This window comes from Neofelis nebulosa, chromosome 3 (genome assembly GCF_028018385.1).
Source record: "Neofelis nebulosa isolate mNeoNeb1 chromosome 3, mNeoNeb1.pri, whole genome shotgun sequence".
In the NCBI taxonomy this organism is placed as follows: domain Eukaryota; kingdom Metazoa; phylum Chordata; class Mammalia; order Carnivora; family Felidae; genus Neofelis; species Neofelis nebulosa.
The window spans coordinates 83,581,344-83,600,257 of record NC_080784.1 but is presented as its reverse complement, the minus strand read 5'-3'; the positions used below and the strand labels follow the sequence as shown (position 1 = coordinate 83,600,257).

At 38.6% G+C, this 18,914-nt stretch overlaps 1 long non-coding RNA gene across 2 annotated transcripts in view; it reads right to left on the bottom strand.

The window, feature by feature from the left end:
* LOC131507028 (uncharacterized) overlaps positions 1–18,914 on the bottom strand; it is a 163,543-nt gene that overhangs the window by 44,856 nt on the left and 99,773 nt on the right. The window contains exon 4 of one of the 2 annotated variants that reach the window (XR_009259276.1): positions 4,572–4,695. This is a non-coding gene — a long non-coding RNA (uncharacterized LOC131507028). Of the gene's footprint in view, positions 1–4,571; positions 4,696–14,748; positions 14,928–18,914 lie in introns of those variants that run through there. The other variant, XR_009259277.1, reaches the window with a different exon arrangement.

The following is an 18,914-nucleotide window of genomic DNA, read 5'->3' as shown; positions in this document are numbered from 1 at the left end:
TTTTTTCCCTCTCTCTCCCATGCTACTTTAAATTCGCTCCCATTGGTTTTAAAATCACCTTTTAAGGTGTGTATAAAAACAACTATGCAGTGGAATCATAAGTCCCAAGTTAAAGAAGCAAGATTTCTATGATTTTATTTTCTAACTCTGAATTTACAACACTTGTTCTTTCAATCATTGCCACCTTCCTTAATTCTCCCTCTCTCGCACACGTACACATACATGTGCACGCGTGCATGAATGCACACATACACACACACACACCCAGATCATCGTTGAATCACAGCTAGCTTGTCCTTTCCTATACGCACATATGCTCTTCATTTTCCTATATTTGCCTGGCCATGTAGAAACTTCTTTTTAAGTAACATAAGTATTTATGTGTGCAGATTGAAGATATTCCTGGCTTAGAATTACATTCAAAAAGCCTTGGCTTATGGCATCCAATAAGTGATCCTTGTTTTTGTTAGACTTGTTACACCGGGGGGTAGTTACACAATATGTGAAATACACACTCCCATTTAAATCTTTTCAAAGAGAATTTTCTGTTTCAAAATAGAAATGGTGGTGATGAAAGCAATATTTTTTTTTAGCTTGCTGCATGCCTGAAAAGATAATGGTTTCGTAAACCAAGTGTAAACCTTGGAACAAACTGCTGGCTGCAATATGGAACTTCCTCCAGGAACAGAGACAGCCTTTCTACATTCAAAAGGTGCCTTCTTTAAGATGAAAGTTTCTCCCCATCGAGGGAACTGGATCACAGAATTCGAATGTTAGTGCCAGGAGCATTCTTAGAGATCATCTCATATAATTTTATGGCATTAAAGATGAGAAAACAGGCTGAGGGGCTAATCCTGTATTCAAAGCTTTGATGGCTGAGCAGAGCCAAAACCAGATACCTACATGCCAGGCCCAGTGCCTCCTCCTCTATCCTGCACCAGTGTGACGTCCTGGGGCCCGAGCCCTGGGGGGTTTTCACATGACTACTCAAGAAGTCTGCTGTGTGTCCCATCCCTTCATCCTTTAAATGAAATAATATGTGCAAGCGAGTCATCCATAAACTGGGATGTGCCACACACATGTCATGTCTGATGCTGTTGTCACCATGATTATTACCTCCAGTGGGCTATGAGACAGACATTACATGTACACGTTCCACAAATTCTATACTGGGAACGATGGGCACGTTTTACACGCTGAGAATCATCTTCTGCACTATCCCTTCTGATCCACTGCTTTCCCGTGGGGTTCCCTGTTCTCTTTAAGAAACTGCTTTTTAAAATTCCTTTCCTTCTTTTGGACCTTCATTCTCCCTTTTTAAATATATGTAAGCCGACAAGGAGGACTCACTGAAGAACAGAGCCCAGGTTTCTAGAAAGGCTCTGCAAATAGGAAGTAGAACCACATCACACCGTGTATCGGCCAAAAGTAATAAACCCAGCCGGCCTCAGCGCCCTCTTGACTTCGTCAGCAACTAACACTCCTCATTTCTCCCTTTCCTTGCAAAGGAAAAGGAAAAAATGCCAGGCAAAGAATGCCAGGCAAATCAAACCATGGGAAAAATAACACCTTCAAACTCAGGGCAAAATTCTCCTTTCCAATCCTTGTTGCAGATGCCCCATCCGGTATGCTTGGCCGAGTACACTGCTCTTGGAACAAGATACGGAACCCAGGTTAGAGAGAAGATTTTGGCCAGAAACTGGTTGTTAATTTTGAATGCATAGTTGTAAAGCCTGAGAAATCTCGCTATGATTTATTTACTTACGTTCAACAGTCAAAACAAACCCATGTGAGATAGTTCCTTATATGTCTTTAATAAATATTCCCTCTGATTTCCTACAAGTTACATTAATTAAACGCTCCTCAAATCAGTGAGTCTGTGCTTATCATTCATCAATAGGATCAATGACAAACTCATGATTCAATATTACAATATTTGCCCTGAACAGAAAATGCTGTGGCAATTGCAGCCTGGAAAAACCATTCTGGATCATTTCTTGTTTTCCACTTTGAACCCATCTGCCTCCTCTCTTTCAAGTCAATAAAGGTTTGTTTGAAGACAAGCAAAAAAAAGTCCACCTTTTTAATGTTGGCTTTCATCTTTCCAGTCAACCAAGAGTAGCAGCTGATGAGAAGAAAAAAACACTTACGATGAAACACCCTTTCTGAAATATAGGATATTGGATTCAAAATCAAATAATCTGGACTTTAATCCTTGCTCCGCTGTGAACTTACTATGTTGCATCTCTGGTTCTCAAACTCGTCATGGGTCCTCTGACATTCTGTTTCAATAATAAGGGTAGTTTCTTCCAGTTCTAATATTCTTATCTTATTGTTCCTGGAGTTAGATTTCTATCAAACAGGCAAGAAAGAGTACATCAATCTCTTCAAAAGTGGTGTCACATGGGTAGAGAAAGGGACACACCTGCTTTTATCTCTTGAGATGGGTATTAATAGGGGCAAGCAAAAGTTCTATGACCAGAAAAAAAAAATCTTCCTGATTGGGACACCATTCATGTTCCCTTCCTTTCCCATTCATCATACATTGTCTTTAACTGAGCTTCTTGTACCTAGGGTTTCTTCCAGGAGAGTGTGAAAACAGCAGAAAACTCAAAACAACCCAGAAGGTAACGTCTTAGAGGCACTGCTTCATCATTAATCTTTGTTTTAAAACAGGTTCCGCCAAGAATCTTTGAAGGAAGGAGTTAGCATGCACTGAACCAGCGCTCCACATCAGAATGAGTGCTGCTCGTTTATTATTCACTCACCCAATCACAGCATTTAAAGAGAGATATTATACCTCTACCTTACAGAGGAAGAAAACTAAGGCACAAGGAAGTATAATAACTCGTCCGAGGTCATTTACAAGTAATAAATGCTGAAAAAGAAATTTATACCCAATGTGCCTAATTCCAAAGCCTTTCCTCTTCAACATAGGAACTGTCTATACAGTGCTTTGCCTCTTAGAAAAAAATTAGCTTATTAATGGTATTTAAATTAAGCTTCATTTCTCAGGACTAACCGCATACAGAGTCATGCTACTATAACAGTTTATTTAAACTATCAAGCACAAACTATTGGATTTGATGGGCATTGCCATAAATTCAAAATAAAGGAGAAAAGAATATTCTCATTTTACAAGTCTGAAAACCCATGCATGATGTATCAGCCTTGTGGAAGACCCAACTGATGTTTCCAAAGTCACCAAAGGGACTGGATTACACAGCAGACTAAGAAGATTTCACACGGGTCGTTCCTTTCAAATACGTCCCTACCTCACCCTGGCCTCAACTCCGAGAATTTCAAGAGGCAAAAGAAGCAGGAAAGAGAAGCCTGGCTGGCAGGCAGTGGGTCAAAGGCATGCCCTGTAGAGTATAAGGGCCACCAAAGTGAAAAGCAAAGCACCACCCCTCATAGCTTTGTTTTCAGTCATGAGAGGCTTTTTGAAGTTCACTCTCTGGGATGAAAACACACCAAACACCTCTTCATCCCACCCCCCTTCCCCACATACACACACTGTTTATTTACTTCTCTCCCCCCTCCCATATCTGAAAAAAACAGGGGCCGTGAGGGGGGAGTAGCACGAGGAGCTTCCAGGTGTCCTGCTCCAAGGGATTAGAAGAGCTCAGGTTTCAACTCACCACCATCCCACCCATTTATTCGTTCCTACTACACCCATCACTCACCCTGACAGGCACCGCTTATGCCTTTGGTTGTCTTCATGGGAGGTGTTTATAAATAAGGGCACCTGTCTATGAAAGCCAGATATTCACAGGAGCAGCCAAGGAGACAATAGATTACACATTTGGGGAGTTTCTATGCCTGAACTTTCCCAACAGCTGTATCCGCATTATATAGGCTTTTGTGAGGTTTTGCATTGCAGGAGAGAGAAAGAAACAGGTTCCTTGTCTTCATACAGGAAACACATCTGTAAACCTGTCACATTCTACAGCAAGTGAACCAAAGGTAAACATTTAATAGTACTTGGAACTCTACCCCTTCTCTGTTAGGGAAGGTTAAAACATGTTGGTTAAATGAAAAGTTGGGCTGAAACTAGATTCTTCTCCAAACACAAAAGAAGGTTGTAATTTCAAGCATTTTCCTCCTTGGACTTAATCATGAATATTAAGTATTGGTACCCAAGTGCCAGAGTAACAAACTAAAGTGAAGACCACCCATCAACTTAATTCCAAAGGCTTATTTCATGTAACTCAAGCTCCAGTTATCTGAGAGTGAGTGATGCTATTCACAACTGCCCATAACAAAAGCCAAAGGGCTTATGGCAATTTGACCTTTTCATTTTTCACCAGTTTATTTTCAGAAAGCTGGGAAAATATTTTTCCCTTGTATTTGATGACATGATTTCTAGAGTATCTTGACTAATTTCTCAATTAGCCAGGATCACCCCAAATGCCACTCACCTTAAATTATGGGCCAAAGGAGCCATTATTCGGTAATGAAATTTAAGCAAAACATAATTTGATCCCAATAATCCACAAAATACTAATTCACAGAAGCAACTGACTTTCTCTTATACATTTGTAGTATTTTCCACATCTTAAATATCATACCTTTTATTTCTTGTTATGTATTTTCAGGCCCAAACACTCCAACCTCCTCCCTTGACATTTTAGGTGGAAATGAAAGATTATCTCCTTTGTCATTTCAGAGTCCATGGCGCACTCTTCTTCCCTCCTGAAAAAAAGAAACCACAGATGTTGCAGTCACGGATCTGTGATTAAAATAATTTCTGCAACTGAGACATCATGCCAAAAGCAAAAGCACATTCTTAATGCATTGTTTGTCTGGAAAAATAAACTGCATTACAGGAGGAATGTAAAGCAAGGTAATCATAGAAACCCAGAGGCATAATCCAGTTAAACTTTCTGACCTGCATCAAATGTTGACAATTCTAACTTCTCTGTTCCAAGAGAACTTTCTGGGACACACTTGCAACATTGCTTAAAAGTCCTGCCACCTAGTGGAAGAAGTAAATAAACTAGACCTTAGGTAACCAGCTAGATGGAAAGACCTTGAGAAAAATAGCTTGTCTATCAACAAGACTTCTCTTGAAAAATCATATTGGGTTAGTCTTAGACCTGATTTTCATAAAGTATCAAGATTCATCGAAATGGGTTGTTTTGCTCTTCCTTGTTCGGTGCATCACATTCAAGATAGGAAAGACTTGATATCAAGCCCTCAGAACCATGGGTGGAATCTACAAATAGCCAAGGTAATCATTCTGTTAATCTGCTTTGGTTGACAGTTTTCAAAATGGATTCCACAGAATTAAGAAATCAACCAAATCCATTCCAGCTTTGCCTGGTGGAGGGCACTCAACTAGGCACTTAATCCTCCGAAAGCTCAGCAGGAGGACTCTTTATAAAAAGGATTTCTTTAGTTGGCTAAGGGAAAATATCCTGCCTGAACAGGAAGGTAGATCATTAGTGGCTGGACCTCACAGATAGCCACTAAGTTTCTGAGAAAACTTCCTGATGAGTCATGCTGGGAAGGAACTCTCTAAAAGGGCTTTGAGCAAAGTACTATTCTTGAGTAAGATCGACAATACATGCTTGGCCCAAATGATATCAACAGATGTGTTATGACAGCAATCAGTTCCTCAGTGACTTGAAGGAGAGCACTTGCCTCCCTGCCTACCTGGCCAAAGAAACAAGAGAGTCTGTGATGGGCAAGATCAGAAATAGTGTGGGATTATGGTACATTGCAAATTGACATGTTTCTATGGTGCAAGGCCACTAAATACACTTGCTGTGTGCCAAGGCCTATTTTGGATTCTTCTTGTCCATGATTAAATACAACTGCTATTATGCCTATAGAAGCCTGCTAGTTCTCTCTAAAAGTCCAGGGCCATTCTGGAACAACATTTGCTTCTGGTAAGAAAATTATAATTCCAGACTCCATTAGTTGTATCTTCACTTCCATCCTCTATCTCTGGGATAAATGATCTACTCGCAAACACTTGTGGATAAATGATCTACCAGTGAAAACTTGTGAGGTTTAAATTAATATGTATAAAACACTTTGGAAGGAGTTATGAAAGACAATCCTACCACTCAATATTCAAGAATTATGTTCTGTGCCTTTATCTAAACTTTCCATTATTTGTTCAGTTTTTTAAACAAACACCATTGTTTACAGACTTAGATTTGATTTCACAAAGAATTTATTTCATAATTGAAGACTGAAGTGCTTTTCATAATTTAATTATTAGTATTGCTACATTCAGGAAGGGTTTTTCCATCACTCTTATAAAAAAGATTTTTTTTTTTCAGTTTTAGAAACAAGAGAACCTATAGAACTGGCTCAAAATAAAAGAACTACAGTATTTCCAAAGAATGCAAAATATTTTTTGTAACAAGGACTAATTATTGTTTTATCATTTTATGTTATCTCTGAAGATTTCATAGCCATCCATATGGTTACATCATCTTCTTTCTGAATTAATTAAACAAGAAAAAAAATAAATGAACCAGAGACCTGCCCTACAAAAATACTAAAGAGAGACTTTCTAGGTGAAATTAAAGGACACTAGACAGCAACTCAGATCTACATAAAGAAAAATGAAAGTCGGTAAAGGTAAATACATGGGTAATAATAAAAGAGAATAAATGAAATTTTGTTTAGAACTTATCTTTCTCCCTCCTATCTCAAAGATAACTGCACCTAACAACAGAGCACCAAAATACATGAAGCAACAACTGACAAACTTGAAGGAGAAATAGACAATTCAACAATAATAGTGGAGACTTCAAATACTCTACTTTTAATAATAGATAGAACAAGAGACCAAAAACTCCACAATTAAATAGAAGACTTGAAAACCATTCTAAGCTAACTATACCTAAAGTCTCTAGTTAAGAATGGGAGAATGCACATTCTTCTCAAGTGCATGTGAGATATTTTCCAGGTTAGATCATATGCTTTTACTGATACATAAAACAAATACCAATAAATTTAAAAGGACTGAAATTGTACCATGGTCATATGTTCTCTGACCACAATAGAATAAAATTGGAAATCAATAACAGAAGGAAATTTGAAACCGGCAGAAATATGTGAAAATTACACAACACCTTCTTAAAAAGCAATTCTTCAAAGAAGAAATACAGGAAAATCAGGAAATGCTTAAAGATGAATAAACCTAAAACACAACATACCATGACTGATGAGATGCAGTTATAGCAGTACTTAGAGGGACATTTATAGCTGTAAAATGCCTATATTAAGAAAGAAGGCCTCAAACTAATAACCTATCCTTTCATCTTAGGAGGGTAAAACTAAACCCAAAGAAAGTTTCCTTTTTTGATGAAATTAACAAACTGACTTTGAAATTCATATGGAAATGTAAAGGACTCATGATAGCCAAAAAATCTTACAGAAGAACAGAGGTGGAGAACTCACTCTTCCCAACTCAAATTTACTATAAAGCTATAGTAATCAAGACTGTGTGGTACTAGCCTAAGGACAGACATATAAATCAATGGTATAGAATTGGGGATCCAGAAATAAACCTACACATCTATGGTCGATTTAGACAAGTGCCATGGTGCCAACACCATTTAACGGGAAAAAGAATAGTCTTTTGGACAAATGGTATCCAGAAGTGTTAAAGAATTCTTATAACTAAACAATAAAATTACACAAACAGCCCCATTAAAAATGGACAAAAGAGAGGCATCTGGGTGGCTCAGTTGGCCAAATATCTAACTTCGGCTCAGGTCATGATCTCGCGGTTCGTAAGTTAGAGCCCCACATTGGATTCCATGCTGACAGTGCAGAGCCTGCTTGTGATTCTCTCTCTCTTTCTCTGCTCCTCCCCTACTCTTGCTTTCTCTCTCAAAATAAATAAATAAACTTCAAAAAAAGCTGTAAGACCAGATCAAGCAAAAAATAGCCAACAGATTTAAATAGATATCTCACGAAAGAAAATATATAAGTGGCCAATAAGCACATAAAAAGATGCTTACCACAATTAGCCATTAGAGAAATGCAATTAAAAACCACAATAAGATACCACTTCATACTTACTTGAATGACTGTGATCAAAGACTGATAGTAACAAGTGTTGATGAGGATGTGAAGTATTATTGTTGGTGTGTGTGTAGTGATGCAGCCTCTGTGAGAAAAAGTTTGGCACTTCCTCAAAAAGTTAACCATAGAGTTTCACTCTTAGATATATACGCAGGAGATCTGGAGTATGTAAACACATAAACATGCACACAAATGTGCACAACATCACTATTAATAATAGCCCCAAAATGGAAATAACCCCAAATGTTCCTGGACTAATGAGAGGATAAATAAAATGTGGGATGTCCATTCAATGGAATATTATTCAGCCATAAAAATGTATGAAGTCTCAGGCTTGCACTGGATGGATGAACCATGAAAACATTATGTTAAGTTAAAGCACCCAGACATAAAAGATTACATATTGTATTATTTCATTTATATAAAACGTCCAGAATAGGCCACTCCATGGAGACAGAGGATAGTTTGGTGGATGCCAGGAGCTGAGGAAAGGAAGAAATGGCGAGTGACTTCTAATAGGGGAAATTTGGGGGGATGATGAAAATGTTCTGAAATTCGATTTTTTTTTTAATGTTTACTTATTTTTGAGAGAGAGACAGCACTCATGCTCATGCAGGGGAGGGGCAGAGAGAGAGAGGGAGAGAGAGAATCCCAAGCAGGCTCCGTGCTGTCAGCACAGAGCCCAACACAGGGCTTTATCTCATGAACATCCAGATCACGATCTGAGCCAAAATCAGGAATTAGACACTTTACCGACTGAGCCACCCAGGGGCCCCATAGATGGTGATGAATATTCACCCAACCTTGTGAATATACTATAGGCCATTGAACTGTACACTATAAATGATGAATTCTACAGTATGTGAATTGTATCTCAGTAAAAGAAATTTTAAATTATATATAACATAAAAAATAAAAAGATGAATTATGAGTATCAAATCATTGCTCACACACACAATTTTCTAATGCCTTGTTCTTACAGTGTTGTTCATAGGCTGGCACGAAAGGTATCACCTGCGAGTTTAGTACCTGAAAAACCTCAGGTTTGCCTCAAATCTATTGAATCAGAATCTGCATTTTAACATGATTCCCCAGGTGATTCCTATGCACATTAAAATTTGAGAAGTACTACTCTAATCCAAGAGTTTTCATTCTCCTATTTTAGGGTGTATGTGAAAAAAATTAAGTGGTAAGTCCAAAAGACATTCTAATTTCCTTTGGGGAATTACATCTCGCCCACTGTGTGCCACGTTAGTGATATGGTAAATTCAGATGCCCTGGATTGGCCTTCAGAAGTCAAAGGGATCCAGGAACATCCTTTCCGTTACTGCTGATCCCCCTCCTCCTCCCTGACTACTCTTTTCTCAACACGCCCAACCTGACCCCACCCAAGGATGAGTTGGTATAGGATCAACCTTATCAGACTCCCTCTTCTGAAACTTGGAATATCAAGGGGAATGACTCAAAGAGAGAGGAAACAGCTGGGGTTCTGTCTTTCTAGGAGCACCCTCTAATGGCTTCATGTTGCTTTTTCCAAACTTGTCTCCCCATCAGTTTGGTGAACTCCTGAGGAGCTTTCACATAAATGTCCCTTTGTTTTGTTTTGTTTATGTTAGCCAGAGCTAGATTTTGTTGCTTGCAAAGAATCATTTGACACACCACCCTTTAGTACTGTAACAACTAGCTGGAATACACATATAGTTCTAATGCTTTATTCGCACAGTGTGGATTCACGATCATGGCTATCATATTACTAAGTATTATACTTATTATTAATAGGTATAATTATGATTGTAAATAACTAGCCAAAGATTAAAAGCTAGTAAGTGGCAAATGTCCATCAACTGATAAATGGATATAAAATGTGGTATGTGTATATACAGTAGAATATTACTCAGCCATAAAAAAGAATGAAATCCAGCTATTGGCAATGACATGGATGAAGTGAGAGAGTATAATGAAAAGCAAAATAAGTCAGTCAGGAAAAGACAAATACCATATGATTTCACTCATATGTGACATTTAAGAAACAAAACAGTTGAACACAGAGGGATAAAAAAGAAAGAGAGAGAGAGAGACAAACCAAGAAACAGACTCTTAACTATAGAGAAAAAAACTGACAATTACCAGAGGAGAGGTGTGGGGGGCAGGGGTGGGGCCCAGGGCAGGGCATGGGGAGGGGGAGGACATGGATTAAATAGGTGATGGGGATTGAGGAGTGCGCTTGTTGTGATGAGCACCAGGTGTTGTATGGAAGTGTTGAAGCACTAAATTCTACACCTGAAACTAATATACTGTATGTTAACTAACTGGCATTTAATAAAAACTTGGAAGAAAATAAGTAAATAAGTAAGTAAGTAAATAAATAAAAGTAAGGAGGCAGCGGGCAGGAATAAGAGAGAGTGAGAAACTGGGGCTCTTCGCCAATGTTGAAGCTGTGGAAGCCAGGCCCTGACCCCAGAGCCCAGAACCTTACACTGCTGAATGACACCTCAGGACTGATCTGAGCTCCTGCTGGCAGAATATGCTCATACGCCAATGTCCACAGTGGTATTATTCACAATAGCCAAAACGTGGAAAGAATCCAACTGTCCATAGAAAAATAAACAGATGAACAAAATGTGGTATATACATACAATAGAAAATTACCCAGCCTGAAAAAGGAATGAAATTCTGACACATGGTACAACACAGATGACCCTGGAAAACATTATGCTAAGTGAAATAAGTCATATGCAAAACAAAAATATCGTATGATTCCACTTCTATGAGGTATATAGAAGAGGCAAATTCATGGAGCCAGAAAGTAGCACAGTGGTTTCCAAGGGCCAAGAAAAGGGGCAAGGTGAGTTAGTATTTAATAGGCACAGAGTTTCTGGTGGGGGTGATGAAAAAGTTCTGGAAATGAAGAGTGGTGATGGTTGCACACCATCATCACCATCAGTGATGAAGGAACTTAATGACACTTAAAAATGGATAAAATGGTGCTATGGACTGAATATTTGTGTCCTCCCAAAAATTGTATGTTGAAGCCCTAATTGCCAATGTGATAGTATTTGGAGGTGAGATATTTGGGAATTATTTAAGCCATGAGTGTTGAGCCTTCATGAATGGGGTTAGTGGCCCTATAGAAAGAGACACAAGAAAGGTCTTTTGCTCTCTTTTGGCCACGTGAGTATAGTGCAAGAAGGTGGCCATCTGGAGAGCAGGAAGAAGCCCTTCACCCAAACCTGGCCATGCTGGCACCCTGGTCTCAAACTTCCCAGTTTCCAGAACAGTGGAAATATATTTGTCTTGTTTAAGCCACTCAGTCTATGGTATTCTAGCTCAGCAGCCTGAGCTAACTGAACAAAAGTATATCTTACGTCAAGTATATTTTACCGTAACTTAAAGCAAAACTAGTAGTATCCTAAAATGTTAAAATCTGAAAAAGAAAAGTATATATATATATATATATATATATATATATATATATATATATATATATTGAGGCCCGTGTCGGGCTCTGTGCTGACAGCGCAGAGCCTGGAGCTTGCTTCAGATTCTGTGTCTCCTCCCTCTGCCCCTCCCTCGCTCTCTCTCTCTCCCTCTCAAAAATAGATAAACATTAAAAAATAAAAAAAGATGAGCCTCTTCTAGTTTGAAGTAACAAAAACCCCAATCAAATAATTTTAGCAAACAAAGGGAATTGATGGACTCATGTAACTATGATGCCCAAGCTTAAGCCCAGATCCTGGGGCATATCCTGTGTACCATCTCTTGATGAGTTTTCGGTATGATTATGTCAACCTCAGACCAGCTCCCCTGACCTGGAGCTACAGATAGCTACTGGTAGCTTCCACCTTCATCAGCTTTGCAGCTAGAAATCTCAGTGTAAAGAGGGAGCCTCTTTGCTGGCAAAAGTCCTGGGGAGAGCTCTGTGTTCTGGCTTGGGACTTGTGAACCAAATACTATGGTTGTGGGGGTGAAATGACTTGATTGGCAGGCTCAGCAAGCCTAAGCCCCTGGCCTACCACTAGAGCAGTACCACCTGAATCACAGGCTTCCTCCAAAGAGACGCTAGCACACAGAAAGCCTATGTACAGTGCACTTGAGTGCCCTGTGCATATCCCCGTGGACCTCATTGTTCAATGGAAGCCTGAGTACTCACTGTAGGCAGCTGAGACCCTCTGCCTAGGACTCTGGCTGCCTGAGCAGAATAGGGGAGGGCTACCAGGGAGGTGCAGCTTTCAAGCAATGACAAATGGATTTGATGCATAAATACTACACCTGCCTCATTTTTTTCTTTTGTTTTGTTTTTTTTCTTTTCTCCCACTATCTCCTGGGTTTACCTCTAGGACAGTACACATCATTCTCTTGCAATTACCGCCCTTGCTCACCCATGTCCCCACTTACCTTCCAGTTCCTTAAAGGCAAGGGACTGGAGTAAGTAGCGTATTAAGAGATTTGTCCAAAGTCACAAGGGTAATAAGAGATGAAGGCGGGATTTGAAGTTGAAGTCAGCTTCAACAACTAAGTTTCATGACTGCTACCCCAAATCACCAATTTATCTCCTGAGAGCACTCTACCATCTCTGGGCCCTTACATCCCTTCCGGAAGTCCCAAATGCTCATGTAGGCTCTTTCACTGGGGGTTTCAGGCTCAGCTTTAGTGTTAATTTCGGTGGGCTCATTGGGCCTGGTATGTCTTCTACAAGATAGACTCCCAGCTGTGGGCAGGTAACAGCCTGAGGTCCCCTTGCTAGTGCATAGAAGACTGATAACCCTTGATTCATCCCTGGTGCCTTTAGCTGGGACATGTCACCCATGCTTCCATGAGACACTGAAAATAATTAACACACTCTGGGAAGATGACTCTGATGGGAGTCTTTCATGTGAGTGAGCACCTTCTGAACACTTCTTCCCAGCCAGGAAATATGGACAGGTGGCTTGGATATTTTGGTTGATGAGACTATATTTTTTTCTTTTTAAAGATTATGTTGGAGTGAATTGATTCAGTATTAACCTCTTGTAAGGGGAGATAGAAAACAAATTGTAATTGGGTAAAAACATGGTTATCATAGGCACCCCAAGAGAACCTGTTACCACTGAGCTGTGGAGGGCCAGGTTTTCAGAGCACTCCAGCCGTCTACCAGGGTAATAACAGCCATCTTAATGATGGTGATATTGATGGTGAGCAACCATTGTTTATGCTGTAGTGGGCATGGGGCTAGGTTAGTCATGGATGTCATGACTTAATTTTTTTCATCATGAGAAGTGTATTCTTTAATCCCCTATTTCACCTCCCCCATCCACCTCCCCTCTGGTAACCATCAGTTTGTTCTCTGTAGTTAAGAGTCTGTTTCTTAGTTTTTCTATCTCTCTTTTATTCCTTTGTTCTTTTTTTGTTGTTGTTTCTTAAATTCCACAACTGGGTGAAATCATACAGTATTTGTCTTTCTCTGACTGACTTAATTTACTTAGCATAATACTCTCTAACTCCATCCATATTGTTGCACATGGCAATATTTCATTCCTTTTTTAAGGCTGAATAATATTCCATTGTATGTATACACCACCTCTATCCATTCATCTATTGATAGACACTTGGGCTGCTTCCACAGTTTGGCTCTTGTAAATAACGCTGCAATAAACACAAGGGTGCATATAATCCTTTGAATTAATATTTTTGTATTTTGGGGAAAATACTCAGTAGTGCAATTACTGGATTGTAGGGTAGTTATTTTTATTTAAAAAAATTGTTTTTAAGTTTTTTTTAATGTTTATTTATTTTTGACAGAGAGAGAGACAGAGCATGAGCTGGGGAGGGACACAGAGAGAGGGGGACACAGAATCCGAAGCAGGCTCCAGGCTCTGAGCTGTCAGCACAGAGCCCGACGCAGGGCTCGAACTCACAGACTGCAAGATCATGACCTGAGCCGAAGTCAGATGTTCAACCGACTGAGCCACGCATGTGCCCCTATTTAAAATTTTTTTTTTAACATTTATTCATTTTTGAGAGATGGAGACAGAGTGTGAGTGGGGGAGGGGCAGGGAGAGAGGGAAACACAGAATCTGAAGCAGGTTCCAGGCTCTGAGCCATCAGCACAGAGCCTGATGCGGCTCCATACCATGAGTATGGAATGTCTTTCCACTTCTTTGCATTGTCTTGAATTTCTTTCATCATGGTAGTTTAGTTTTCAGAGTATAGGTCTTTCATCTCTTTGGTTAAGTTTTTTACTAGATATTTTATTGTTTGCACCTGCCTCACTCTTTAAGAGCAACAGTTCTGAGGCATGTTCTATACTCTCTTCCAGAGGTCTTCAGTGGGATTGAGCCCCAGTTGCCTATGATGGCAGTCTGCTTTTTAACCCAAATTTTCTGTTTTACTTCTCTACTTCTTGAGCATGATTTCCTGCTGTCACTTCCGAATAGCGAATATACTCCAATCCCAGTCTGTGGGGCTGAGTCTATGAAAATTCAAATTAAGACAACGTTTGTATCATGGAGGGTGAATTCACACTATGTCCATTTTATGTTAGGAAAATTTGTAGAGGCTATTTGGTATTATCTCTTCATTTTATTTACAACACTCAGTATTTGTTTAATACTCCACTTAAACATAAAGAAAATATTTGTTTATCCAGAAAAATATATCAAATTCTATGTGGATATATTCATTTTCTAGGGCTGCCATAACAAAGTATCACAAACTGGGTGGCTTAAACAACAGAGGTTTATTATCTCACGGTTCTGGAGGCTAGAAGTCCAAGATTAAGGTCTTGGCAGAGCTGGTTTCTTCTGAGGCCTCTCTCCTTAGGTAGTAGATGGCTGTCTTCTCCATGTATCTTCATATGGTCTTGCTTATGTGTGTGTCTGTATCCGAATCTTGTCTTCCTATAAGAACACCAGTCATATTAGGGCCTACCCTAATGTCCTTATTTTAATTTAATTACTTCTTTAATTACTTGATTACTTCTCTAAATCCTGTCACATTCTGAGATACTGGGGGTTACAACTTTAATATATATGAAGTTAGGGGGCATTCAACCCATAACAGGAGGTATCTGTGTATTGTGTCATTTTTGCCTTTAGAGGCAAATGCTTTACGAATAGATGATTTCCTTATCGTCTTCCTCTCCACGGATTAGTATAATATGCACTACAAAATAGTATCTTTTCTTTAAACTTTAAGGTTTAGCATTACAAACTGGACCAAAAGAACCAAAGGGAAGAGATATTGAAAGCAAAGCACCAAAATACTACCGCAGGAAAAAATCTGTTAGCTTCCTGAATAACACGACTGGGTTCTTGACAAATAGTCCCATCACAATCCCAGCAGTGAAAGGCACTCTGTCCTGGTTTTGAGTCTCCATAAGAATCACTAGCCAGAAGCTCTGGCGGTCTTTACCTCATCATCCCTGGAGATTTGATATGACAGATTCACTTTGTATCTTAAGATTGTAGTACACACTCATTCCTCTGTGACTTAAATGATGACATTGAGGTCCAGCAGATAATAGCATGATTTATGGCCAGCAGTGCCAATGTGGCTATTATTCAGTGTTACATTATACACTTAGAAATACACTAATGCCACATCACAAGCCAGTGTCATCTTGATGATATTGTGACCCAGGACTCAAGAAAGTATTTCATTAAGGAGACAGGTGGAATGTGAGACATAAATGCAGTGATCAAAGAGGCAATGAAATTTGTTTACTGCTGCCTCATATGTGACCTATCAGTTACAAAGACCATCTCCACTCAACCCTGCACCGTTTTGTATTTTGCCACAGCAGTGCCATCTTTCCTTACCCCTGGAATTTCTGACTCTTCTGGGCTTCATTTCTGCACATATTTCATAGCTCACAAAGCATGCTTAACTATAGATAGATATCTCTTGGCCAGAAAGTCAACCCAAATTTGTTTGCTTTCTAATGCATGTCACCAGGCCACAGGGATTTTGTTTTGTTTTCTTTATAATAGAACTTTCTCTAGGCTCCTGATGTTTCCAGATCTGTGGCGATTTGGGTCCTGTTTTCTCTTCCCCAGATGCACTTTCAGTTGTTGCCTTTTTTCAATCAATTTCCAGATGTTGTTGCTTATTCATTTTATTTCCAGCACATTTTATCCTTTCCTGAACTTTTGCATAATTCTCTTCTATGACACTTTCCTACTCCTCCTCCATGCCATTCAGATGAATTCCAGAAACCTGCTGCAATTACACCAAATTTAGTTGGCTTTTCCATGCACCAAATGAGTCTGCCCCAGGTTGGAAAGTGAAAGGAATGACTGGTCTGCAGGAGGAACCCTTTTGAATGAGCTCCCAGCTGATAGACAAATGTTGCTTAGGTCCAAGGTCCAGGCTGACTATTGTGTAAAAGACTCTATAGAGAGGAAGAATGGTCACTGGGGCCCTGAAGTCCAAACCACAGTTTGTTTTAGAACTTTTTAAAAAAATAATCTCTTTGTGCAAATATCAATCCAGTAAGCCAGAAATCTTTTTTTAAATTACCTTGAGCAATACAAAAATTGTAAAGAGGTCTTGACTTTCTGTAATACTTCCTGCATTTGGCACTATTTGGAAATAAGATCTTTCAAATAAATTAATTCTTTAGACAGTTGAAACATGTCTGAAAGCCCCAAAGTGTTGCAAATATTAACCACTTTTACATAAATCTTTCTAGAATGCATTATATTTTAGGGCACACTGATCATAATCTAATGTTTTCCTAATGATTCAGGGTCAAGGCTATGACTATCAGTAGCCATTCCCTGAGGTCTATGAGATGTTAGTCTGCTTTCCTTTACACCAAGATTTCTCAACTTACTGTCATTTGGGTCTAGAAAATCCTTTGATGTGGGAGTATAGCCTGTGCATTTTGGACGTTTAGCAGCATCCCTGGCTTGTACCCACTAGGTCACAGTAGCACCACATCTTCAGTGGTGATAGCCAATAATGTCTAAAAACAACTACGTACACCATCATCACATATTCTCAACATTGTATAGGAAGCCCTATTCAATACAATAGAAAAGAAAAAGACAAAGAAAAAGAAGGGAAAGATAAAAATATTGGAAAACAGAAAAAGCACTATCTTTATGCAGAAGACATGTCTATGTAAATAAAAAATTCAAAATGATCTGCAAACTATTAGAATTAATAAGTGAATTTAGAGTGTCACTAAAAACAAAATCAATATACAAAGTGTAACTGTGTTTCTATGACCTAAGGAAAAAACAACTGGAAATTGAAATTTTACCTATTTACTTACTTATTTTTTTTGATGTTTTATTTATGTATTTATTTATTTATTTTTAAAAACTTTTTTTTAATGTTTATTTTTGAGACAGAGAGAGAGACAGAGCATGAGCAGGGGAGGGACAGAGAGAGGGAGACACAGAATCCGAAGCAGGCTCCAGGCTCTGGGCTGTCAGCACAGACCCTGACATGGGACTCAAACTCACAAACTATGAGATCATGACCTGAACCGAAGTTGGACACTTAACCAACTGAGCCACTCAGGCACCCCTAAATTTTAAAAAATACTGTATACAATCTCATAAAAAATAAAATAACTAGAAATGAACCTAACAAAAGATGTATATGACCACTATACTGAAACTATGAAATATTAAAGAGACAGCAAAGAAGACCTAAATAAGTCAAGACATGGAACATATTAATGGATTGGAGGAATTAAACATTAAGATTTAATTAAGATTAAGAATTTAAGATTAAGATTAAGATTTGGGGGTGCCTGGGTGGCTCAGTTGGTTAAGCATCTGACTTCAGCTCAGGTCATGATCTTGCAGTCCATGAGTTCGAGCCCCGTGTTGGGCTCTGTGCTGACAGCTCAGAACCTGGAGCCTGCTTCTGATTCTGTGTCTCCCTCTCTCTCTGCCCCTCCCCCACTCATATTCTCTCTCTGTTTCTCTCTCTCTCTCTCTCTCTCTCAAAAATAAAGATTAAAAAAAATTTTTTTTTAAAGATTAAGATTTGATTTTCCTCAAACTTATCTATAGATCCAGTGAAATTGAAAGCTAAATACCAGGGAGGGGAAAAAATTATATGGAAATTTAAAGAACTTAGAAAGACAAATGTTGAAATAGAACAAATTTGGAGAAACAATACCACCAGATGGCAAGACGTATTATAAAGCTAGAGTAATTTAGAGAGTGTGATATTGGACCAATGGAATGGAAAAAAGAATCACATTTAAACCAACACATAAATACAATCAAATTTGTAGAATATGGACTAAATATAAATCCAACGCAAAAAATTGCCACTGAAATTCTGTAATGAAAAAAATGATAATTTTTAGTAAATGGTATTGGAACTATTTGATATCCATATGGAGAAAACGAACCTTGAGGCCTACCTCATACCATACAAAAAAAACAATTTGAGTTCATCATAGACATAAATATAAAAAGAAGAAAACATATAAAAAATGCTTTTGAAAAAATATACATGACCTCAGGCAGAAAAATACTTCTTAAGCAAGATGCAAAGGCACTAACCATAAAAGAAAATACTATTAAATTGGATTTTATTTAATCCTAAGAATTTATGTTCATCGAAAGACAAGAATAAGAAATTGAAAAGACAGGTCAGAGAGTAGGAGAATATATCTATAGCACAAAAATCCAACAAGGACTCACATACGGAATATATCTTTTAAAAACTGTTTTAAACTGAGTAAAAGAAATGACCAGATATGTTGTAAAAGAAGACATACAAATAACCAATGAACATATGCAAATGGGCCCCAAGTTACTACTCATCAGGGAAAGTCATTTTAAGCCACAAAGAGATACCATCACATGTCAGCAGAATGAAAAAAGCTGAAAAGACTGACAATTTTACCAAGAGTT